Source organism: Eutrigla gurnardus (genome assembly GCF_963514095.1).
Source record: "Eutrigla gurnardus genome assembly, chromosome: 9".
In the NCBI taxonomy this organism is placed as follows: Eukaryota; Metazoa; Chordata; class Actinopteri; order Perciformes; family Triglidae; genus Eutrigla; species Eutrigla gurnardus.
In genome coordinates, this window is record NC_139923.1 from 17,927,825 (window position 1) to 17,938,843 (window position 11,019).

The window sequence follows — 11,019 nt, forward strand, 5'->3', positions numbered from 1 at the left end:
AATCCTACCCCCAAGCTACAAGCTACACAGACCATTCATCAAAAGCATGACCCTCTCCGGTGAGGGACAGGATGCTGTATGGACTAATGAACTCGGTGCATGGTGTGGACGTATGTGTCTCATATCTCTGTACATAAGGGAGGCGATCGTTATTTGTTACGGGCCATCACAACACATAAAACACACCGGAATTATATTTCAATACAAAGAGCAGAGTCCACCTCTGTCTGCCGCGCTCGTCCTTGTGTTGGATGGGAAATGATTACGCTAAAACAACATGGAAAGGCTGAATGTCATTGTGATGTATCAGGTGTGATGCTCATCGCTCTCGCCAGCGATAGTCATGTGAAACAGATGGGCGTTTATGTTTTAATGCGAATAAGTACCTGAAGGGGAAATTGTATCGTTCAATCTTTTGCCAACTTTTCTCCTACAAGGCCTTTCAGCCTGGTAAATATATTGCCATAAAGCTAATATGTAATGAACAGCACTGTGGTAGCTTTCCCCTCTGGAGTTTTTTTTTTTTTTATTGTCATACATCATATGTAAATTGGGGATAAAGGGATTTTCATTTTTTTTTGTACGCCAGCATGAATGTGTGGTGTACACATGCTAGTGATATAAAATCCCTGCCCCCACCCCCCTCCTCACCACCAGCATGGAGCCCCCACCCCCATCAGGCCAAGGGTACACCTTGATGAGTGAAGAGGGAGGCTAATTCAGTCCTCAGGCTTAATTAATCCTATGTCTTATTTGATGAATGGCTCCCGAATTGTGCTGTAATAGTGGTATTTTTTTTTTTTTCGTGGAGGGGGGAGAGTGTTGACACGAAGCTAGGAGAAAGTCAAAGTCGGGACTTCCAAAGGGCTGGACTTGGGGCTTTGTTTGCAAAGTTGTAGTCCTCTGTGGACAGTTTAAGCCCTGTCCTCTGACGTCAGGCTGCCTGCAGAGAGTGATGGTGCGCCGCAGAGAACATGTGGTTATGAATTTCTCCTGGCTAAGATCGCTGTAGGAGTCCACCGCCGTTGTCTCACGCTGGGTTTGTCAGTTTTTGACAAACATGATTTGTTGTCTTTAAATACACTATGGCCTGCAACGTTCTTGCTATTCTACGTTAATATCTGCCTCAGGGGAACAACGCATTATAGTGATAAATCCCATGTTTGACTTTTTAATGAGAGGTGCCTTAACTACTGAAAACCAACACTTTCCTTATAATGAATCCAAATGCGACCCTAAATTGTTCACAAAGGTGTTAACAAAGGTTATAAGGCTCTTAAGATATGCCATATGCGACTTAAAAGTCCAATTTAAATAAACAACTGTACTCTTACATGCATATTCTTAGCATTACTGCATATGACATCGTTATTGTGATAGGTATTTTTTTCTCTAAATGTGCTTTTAGACCATATGACTCTGTCTGGCCACAGAATCAGGATTCCTGCTTTCGCCCTGTTTAATATGAATCATTTAGTCACAAAGGGGTCTGCTTTGAGTATGCATTGTCCTAACAGAGGTAGCACTTAAAACTAACGATGTCATAAATTTTTCTGGTTAATGTGGCAGGCGTAAAGGGAGCTTTGGCGGGTGGGTGAGGGTCTGGTGATTTGAGAGGAAGGATGATGAGATTCGGTGGCCTAGCCCAAGCAATGAACTTGATTAAACTAATCTCATCTCTATCAAAGCATCACTGTGATCCCCCTTGTCCCATTATTCATGGCAATGGGATAATTACACTGAGATGCATGGGGGCCAGACAGACAGCACCGTGGCACGGGCCCTCAGACCCTGGGCTATGCCTCCACTACTATGTGGCCTGTTCATTTTAAACACAGATTAATTATGGTCAATGGGATGGTCCACATCTGTCAGTCTTAGTGAGAAAAATGGAAATGATTGCCCTCAAGATGATAAAGGATGTATATTAAGTCATCTGCTGGTTGGAGGTTCAATTGGTGTGAATACAATCAGCATTTTGATTTTGACATCAGCACCATGAATGTCAGAATAATGTGGAAAAACTGCAGCAGTAGAGCCGATAACGTCAGTGTTTACAGCCGTTGTCAACTCACAACCCTGTCTCCTAAAACCAAAGTATACAGAAATAATGACAACTGACTGGGATATTTTCTTCCTATCCATACATGAGCATACTCCTCCTGTTCCTGTGATTATTATCTACAATGTTTATTTATGAGGTTAAATGTCGCAAAATTTCATTTTTAAGAATGCCACATCTAAATTTGTATATTTGGCCAAATAAAAACAGTAATGTGAAATTTACTTTAGCTTGTTCACAGTTTACCCACTCACAAATCAGAGAGATGAACTCCATGCAAACTGGTATTTTTGTTTTCTGCTATACTTATTTGTAATGTATGTTTAAAGTATGTAAAACTATAATTCCTGTATTTAAAAGACAACAACATATGTCTATTTTGGGTAATTTCTGACATTTCTGTAGCACAGCAATAAAGTCGGCACACATCAGTAGCTTATACTGTGTGTAATCTTTTCAGGCACTTACATTTGCTTCCTTTTTTTATTTATGGAGACTAATAATAATTAAAAAAAAATTAAGTTGTTTCCCTTTAGTTCAAAATAAATATAACCCAGAGCATCGTGTTTTAACAGGTTACGTGTCTTTGCCTTTATTTTAGTTTTGTTTGGATGGCTGTGTCAAACAATTATTTTTTATTCAGCAAAGTAGGAAGAGGTGATTTCAGTGTGTATAGGATACCCCAGTAAACACACACACACACACACACACACACACACAGTCCCATAAACACCCCCAAGGGACTCCTGCGGGACAACAGGGAGGGATGAACAGACACGAGCCATAGACACTCAGCCAGTGTAATTGTCTCCTGGAGTGGTGTATGTAGTCAGCGAGCTCTGCTCCGCCATGGTCAGAGATGTGTGGCCCTCAGTGCTCGTCTGCAGGTTGTTTTTGCCGCCACAATGATTGGGCTTATTCCCTTGAAAGGCCCAAGGATGTTTTTCTCTATTTCCGCCTTTCAACTGTGTCCCCAAGGACTTACATCAAGTCATTGACAAGTGACCATACGACTTGAAACTAACAAGATTATTTGGTTGCACAGTAGCTTTCCTTTTTCTGTCTTTGTTATTTCAAGTTTCCATTACCTGAGGAAGACATGTTGTTGTTGTTAGAATACAGATCAAAACCTGCTCCACAGGAATATGTGACTGTAAAATAAAGATTTATTATAATAAATAGGCCGTGCCCAGATGTGTGCAGACATGTTTATTTTCTTCTTCAGGGGTTTATGTATTGAATTAAAACTGCATATTAATTAACCCCCCTCTCTTTGTGCAGTAATTCTTTATATTTGGATTTGGTCCAACACAATAAACATGCTCTCAGATGAAAATGTTTATTGCGGTGTTGTTTGTAATCGTCACCTTCCATTGAACTAGCATTTTACATGCTGTGGCAGTTATAGATTGCAGATGAGGAATATTTGAAATTTAAATAAAAATGAGTGAAACTCAAAGCAACACATTTAATAATAATTTGAGGTTTTGTAATCAACCCTGTCTATTTCACTCACCACTTCAGTTGCTGAGATCTGGACACTTCACCACCACAGTATAGGTTATAAACAAATCTCATGTTTTCCGATTTGTTTGATATTTTCCATCTCCATCCTCCAGTATATGACTGGAGAAGTAAAACAAAAAGTATAGTACAGTATGCATAAAAATGTAATAAAAATATCATAGTATAGTGCCATGAAAGAGGCATGGATAATTAAAAAAAATCTTCATATATTAAGCCTTGAAAATAATAAAATTATATTTTAAATATAATTTGTGTTTCTGGTCAACGCTCATGTGGGCAACAATGGAGAAACCTGGAGGGGGATGACTGGGAAGAACTTGAGTGGTACTTTGTTGCTGGACTTCAGTGCTAGTTATGCATTGTCATAACAAACACAACGTTTGAGCATAAGTTCATAAGGGAACCTGAACACCCATGGCCAAAGATGACTTTTTGTTTGTATCTTCTGGACTGCGGCCGTATGTCTTAGATGCTTTGATGTGAGTTGCATCAGATATCGGTAAAAGGCTGCCGGACAGATCCGGTCAATCCAAACGTGTTGGGAGGGTTAAATGGGAATGCCTGGCGGAGGACCCTGTCTGTAAGGTCATCAACTCCTATGTCCGGAAAAAATGTTCATGCATGTCAGGGGAGGCTAGGGACATGGAATCTGTGTGGGCCACGTTCCAAACCTCCCTTGAGTAAGCAGCTCCTATGAGTTGTGGGTGGAAGACCTTTGGTACCTGTCGTGGTGACAACCAAAGAAGAGGAGGCAATCAAGCTGAAGATGGAGGTCTTTTGGGTTTGGTTGGCCATTGATTCTCCAAAAACAGTAGACAGGTACCGTTTAGCCAGAAGGGCTGCAGCTGTGGCGGTTGTTGAGGCAAAAAACATGGTGTGAGGAATTCTGGAAAACTATGGAGAAGGATTTTGGGTTGTCCTTAAAGAAATTCTGACAAACTGACAACTGGGAAAGGGGAAGCAGGGCTTGTTTAGCAGGAGAGGGAACCTGCAGATCCGGAGTGAGGCTTTTGTTGAAGCTTTGAATGAACACTTTGAGGAACCAGGATACCAGGGTCATTGCTACCAGCCATCCGTTCCTTGTTTAACCTATGTGACAGCTGTGTCCGTATACTAAAGTCAAACATGTTCCCATTGGGTGTTGGCCTCTGCTGGCTTTGTCCCTTGTCATCCATCCTGATTGTGATTTTCACAGACAAGTTTTAAAGGCAAAGCTGGGGGGAGATGACGGTCCAGTTCGGGGGCCTCAGAATGGCTTCTGCAGAGAATTTGGTTCTGTTGGGTCCTTCTGGGTGGACCTTCAGCAGTCGGGATGAGAGTCACTACCTCCAAGTCTGAGGCCATGGTTCTCTGTCATGAAATGGTGGGTTGCTAGCCAGGCTAGCGCCGCCTACTGGTTCCGGCAAATTTAATTTGCCTCAACCATATAGTCAGGGAACTAGCAATGCGTTTCGGTTTGCTCCGTCCGCCAGAGCGGACGGACCAATCAGCGAGCAGATGTGGCGATGACGGGCGATGACGGGCGATGACGGGCGATGACGTCGAACTGAAGCGCCCAAACTGAAATACCGGTGTAGTTCCCAAGCTGCGGTAAACAGTTGACGAGATGGATGTCGGCGAAGCTATACGCTCTGTGCTTGAAACTATTCAGGATATTAAAGACTTAAAGCCAGAACAAGAAGCATGTTTGACGAATTTTTTGGAGGGCAAAGACGTTTTTGGACTTCTTCCTACCGGGTTTGGGAAAAGTTTAATTTACCAGCTGGCGAGATTTCTTTATATCCCTCGGAGTTTTAGACGGAGTGGGTTCTCTGTCTCTTTTTTCAACGACACTTGCACTTGCTCCAGTGTCCGATGTCTCCTTGTCTTTCCAAGTATTAATTATATCCGTGTCGTTTTGTAATCGGACAAGTACTCGGTAACATTTCATGCACATCCGACTGGAGCGAAGCGGTGTTTTGATCAGATTCAAACCGAACTTTGAAAGCAGACTTTCTGTCTTACTGTCAAATATAATCTTTGAATGCGTTATTGTTCCTTTGATGCGTAGATTTGAGGAACAGAAACGACAACACTCGTCAATACACATGTTCTTCTTCTTGTTGTTGTTTTACGGCGGTGGGATGTCAATAGCCTACACATGTTTTCAATATGCTCAAAAAGACTACAATGCTAAACCACCCGGCTTCCGGCGCATAGCATACGTCACCGCCAAGCAGCAGCGATTAGTCGAAGCAAACGGAAGCAACCGCCTCCCGGAAGCAAACGAATCTCTACGGCTCGTGTTCAGACGCTATATGAAATGTAATGAAGTAAGCGGCTGATGCATCAGGCTAGTGGGTTGCACCCTCCAGGTCGGGAGTGAGCCACTGCCCCAAGCAAGGGAGTATCTTGCGGTCTTGTTTACAAGTCAGGGTAAAGTGGAGTGTGAGATGGATAGGTGGTTTAGTTACATTATACCAGACCATTGAAGTGAACAGGGAGCTGAGCTGGAAGGTGAAGCTCTTGACTTTCTAGTCCATCTGCATTCTGACCCTCACCTATGGTCACAAGCATTGGGTAGTGATTGGAAGAATGTGATTGCGGATACAAGCTGCTGAAATGAGCTTCTTTCGTAGGGTGGCTGGAGTTCAGACACCTGGAGGGAACTAAGAGTAGAGCCAACATTTGAGGTGGTTTGGGCATTTGATCAGGATGCCTTCTGGATGCCTCCCTTTACAGGTTTTCTGGGCACGTCCAACAGTGAAGAAGCCCCGGGGTAGACCGAGAACACACTGCAGGGATAATATATCCCATTTAGGCCCCCCAGGAGAGGTGGAGAGCGTTACTGGGGAGAGGGACATCTGGTATGATCTCTTAAGCATGCTGCCCCTGTGACCCTGCACGGATAAGGACAGGAAGAAGGATGGATGGATGGATGGATGGATGAATGGAGTATGCCATAAGAGTGATACAAATATCATAATATCATAGTTTAGTATGCCATAAAATTGTCATACCAAGTGCCACAAAAATCATAGTATAGTATGTGATTAAAAATGACTGAGTAAAAGAAAAATGAAAATATCATAGTATGATATGGTATTAAAGAGTAATAGAAAATATAATATAGTATGTCATAAAAAAGTCATAAAACAGCAAAAAAGCCAATCATTAAAAAATTAGAAAATGTCATCATGTAGCCTACACTGCTACAGTCATAGTGTGCCATAAAAATCTATACTATACTATGCCATTTCATGGCATTTACGGCATACTTTACTGTGAATTTTGAATGCAGGACTTGCACTTTTGGTGGTGATATCATTACTTAGACTAAAGTAACAAATGTGAGTTTGTTGCCTAAGCGATTTGTGCTTTTAAAATGAATTCACTACACTACATGCTCTGATTTTGTACCGTATAAAACCATCTAAAACCCTCACATTTCTAAATCCATGAACAAACTCAACCTCAGTAGACAGGGAGCTCATCCTACATGACATGAACTCTAAGCATGATGAAGTCCATCTTAGCTATACCAGCACATATGGGTTTTTTTTGGCTGGTTGAGTGTGCTTTACAGGTTTTCACTTGAATCATGTCTTAAGTAAATCAATATGTCTTTCAAGCATGGCCATTAACAGCAATGTCCTTTCATTCCCTTTTTCACCATCAAACCACACTAATCCTGATTTACACAGTTTAAAACCTTGGCCATATCCCTTACCTTCCAAGGAGATAGGGTAATTAAATTGGTACTTTTTACAAGTCGTACTCAATAAATCTGAATAAATTAACAAGGCATTACTAAGACTGCTACATTAAATTTGCATAGTGTGTTTAATGAATATGCAACTGCAAGTGAAAAGGTCTGCTACTGTGAACTCTTGAAATTAGCATAACTACTTCCAGCATGTTTCTTAAATAATGCTCTCATTTGCACATCACTGAGTTGGCTAATTCTAACTTCAGTCAGTGTAGCCTCATAATTAAGACTCTTGCTTTAATTTTTAATGAAGTTTATGTTACATCAATCCTGACAGTAATGAGAGGGACATGGAAACAAAAAGGCTGCTAATAATTAAATTCACCAACCAGTTTGAGGCGTAGTAATTCCCGAGGAGAAATTACATGACTAATTATTAATTTGATATTCATACCATTCCATAGATAGACTCACATAACTGCTTGTCCTGGTGCCAGTTATGCTGAAATGCAAAATGCCTTTTCGCTGCCCCCATGACTTGGAGGTCTCACATGGATTTTAGTAGCACAATTAATCATGTTGACACTCACGATTAAATGCTTTTTATTGGCCCCAATTTATTAGGCCATATTACCTGAGTTGGTTTAACGCCTGTTGAAGTCTGTCAGTGAGATGAGGACATAAACAGAGTAATGATTGAATAACAGCGCTGATTTGAGAGCAGTACAGAACTCGGCTGACTTTCAGTACTTTGATTGAACCAAGAACCTGACAAAAAGCCTCTCTCCCTCCCACTTGTGGTTGTTAACTGTCAGCATTAAGAAGTATGAGTGAATATTCCCACACTGTGTTTGTACACGACTACATGACTTACAATTTACAGAAAACTTTGCACACAAGACGAGAAAATAACCAAAAATGCCTCAATGAGGAAATTGAAATCAGACTTTTAAGTGATTCTTTCTTTTCATGTAAGTGCCTGGCCATGCGTACCTTTATTTTCTGTTTATGATTTATTGCTTTTTTTTGTCTGTCAGTGTATTTTCGGAATGACGCTCATTGTCTCCCACCTGTTGTCCCACGTATCCAATCAGAACACGCCACTGAATCAATCTGTCATTTCACTTTTAAACTTTTCTTTTGTCCCAATATGAAACTACAATACTTAATTAAGGAATTATTAAATTATATATTCAGATCAATATACAAAATGATTGTGATGTAATTTGGTTTGTTTAAAGACAAGTATGTTGTCTTAGAAAAGGTAAGTGGACAGCGATACAAATTGTGAAAATTGTGTCGCTTAGTTGTAGTTTAGTGTGCAGATTGAGATATGTGCACCAATACATTAAAAAAAAGAGACAAAGGGGATATGCCTGAAAAGCATCTGTCAGCTATATAAAAATAATAACCTTTCATAGAGAAAGTGGACATATATCAACCAAAAGAGTACTGCGTCTTTATCATCTGCTATCTGAACCCAGTTGAGTATGAAATGACTTAGAGAGAAACAAAAAAAATAAAAAATCTCTCATTTTAGTTCTCGTGACAGCTGGCTATCAAGCTGAAAGTTAATTATTTGGCATTGTAATATATTTGGTTTAGGCAGCTGATAAGGCTGCTAATACTCCTGTCTGTCTGGGCCTGTAGTAGCTGTGACCGATAAGAATTTCTCCTGGAATGCAGCGGCACTTGACATTTCAGAGGCTCCTTCCTGTGCTTTTTCCATCAGTGCATTTTAATAGCGTAAACCTCAGCTCTAGATTAAACTTGTTTGATGGAATTGTAATTGCATTCTTTTGTGTGCATGCAGTCTGTGTGTATTTCCCTCCCCATCTATAATTCAAATGCTGTGTCACATCTGGAGTACTTGCTCTAGAGCAGTTCAGAGTCAACAACATTATTTTCAAGTGTAGCCCCTTAAGGGTCTAGTAATCAACACCACAGTTCATCAGTTCTATTACTACTAATATCCTTCAAAAAATACACCTTCTTGTATCGGCCGCAATGCTGCTTCGAGAACCCTTCATCAACAGGATTTTCCGACACATAAATACATATTTCTCTCTGCATATTAGCCACGCTTTCCAAGGTCTTTGGCCGTCAGCTCGGGGTTGTTCTCTTACACAGACAGTGTCAAAGCAGCCTGGTGGAATAATGATGCTGAGGCGGCACTGTGCCTTCCTTATGAGCATGTTTTTAATAGACGCACAAAATATTCAAGCCTCGCCTTAATTAATATGACAAAATCCTTCTGCGGGGTTGTTTCCTGTGCCCTTTTGATTAGCCGTGGATTAACAGGACCTTTATGTTTTCCCTCCCTGCACCCATGTTTCCAGCGCAGGTTAGCTCCCCTATTACTAAACAAATGAATTAGTGCCTGGAAATGTGTCATGCATATTACCTTTCAGCAGGAGGCACATTGAGCCGGTCAACCATAAAGGAGCAGTGCAAAGCGTACCATGCGACATCACTTGTTTGCGTTTTCACTTTAAAAGCTCTTTGTGATTTACTGTGAGACTTGTTTATGCTTAGCAATGCAAATGTGAGTCTTACAGCGGCATATATCACGCACCAATTAAAATATATCAATGGCAGCGGCACTTGGTGATTGGTCATTGTGTTTGTCACCCAGGGGCAAAGGGCTGAGCGCTGCCTTGTGTGGCTGCAGTCGTGCCTTGTAAAGTACGTCTAAAACAAAGGACAGGCCTTTGTCTCTGAAGTAAGTCACCTAGGTGATGTGGGTCATAAAGAGCAATTAAGCTGTTCGGATGTGTCTCTCTTCTTCTTCGCCAAATAGACATCCACATGTGGGTTTCCATCTGCAAACTTGTTTTTTATTAAAAATTCCTGTGATATCTCTTCATTCCGTTACCTTCCCGGTGGGTGTCCCCGGCATCAAGCGTGTGTTTTTATTTACGTGTGTTGTAAACACTCCTGTATTGTTGTTGTGCATTGTGTTGTTCTGGTCTTTGGCTCTGTTAGTCACATCCTTGGAGACGCAGGATTTCCCCGATGTATAAGATGAAAGACGGAACAAAATGCCCCTCATTCGGTCCCAGTTGGTTAAATGTGTTCTGATCACTGCCAAGGTCTGGATGAACATAAGCCACACAAAGGACCGTGCCTTCCAACCACATGAGCTCACAATAAAAACGAAAAAAGAAGAAAAAAAGCAGTGAATGTCTTACACAATAAACCCCAAAGGAGAGAGGTGTTGGTGGCGTTGCCGAGGACATGTCTAACAAACAACAATACCGAATACTCTGAGTTGATCCCAGAGTTCAAAGCTTTTCATCCCTCACTATCCCTGTACCTTACAAACTTGTAATGTATTTGGGGCAAACTGTCGAAGTAAGACTTTTCCACTGTTACTCCACAATAAAAAGATAATAGAAGAGCACAAAGGGAACGATGACGGGTTAAAGGTTAAACCTACAACATTGACCTACAAAGGTTGTAATTTCACTTAATGGATCAATATATTGATCCATTTTATCAGGGTGTAATGACCTAACACAGTTCATGGGAGCTTTAAAAGTCTCTCTCTCTTGATATACCTCGTATAATATGACTTCATCCTGTGATCCTTTCTGCACAGATTCCACCTCAAAGACCTTCCATCTGGTTTTTCATCCTATGAGAAAGGTAACTCTTTGTATGTGCTTGAACTATGTGAATTCATATACCTTTTCCTTTTTCCCCCCTCTTTTTTTTTTGCATAATAGCCCTTTTATCTTTC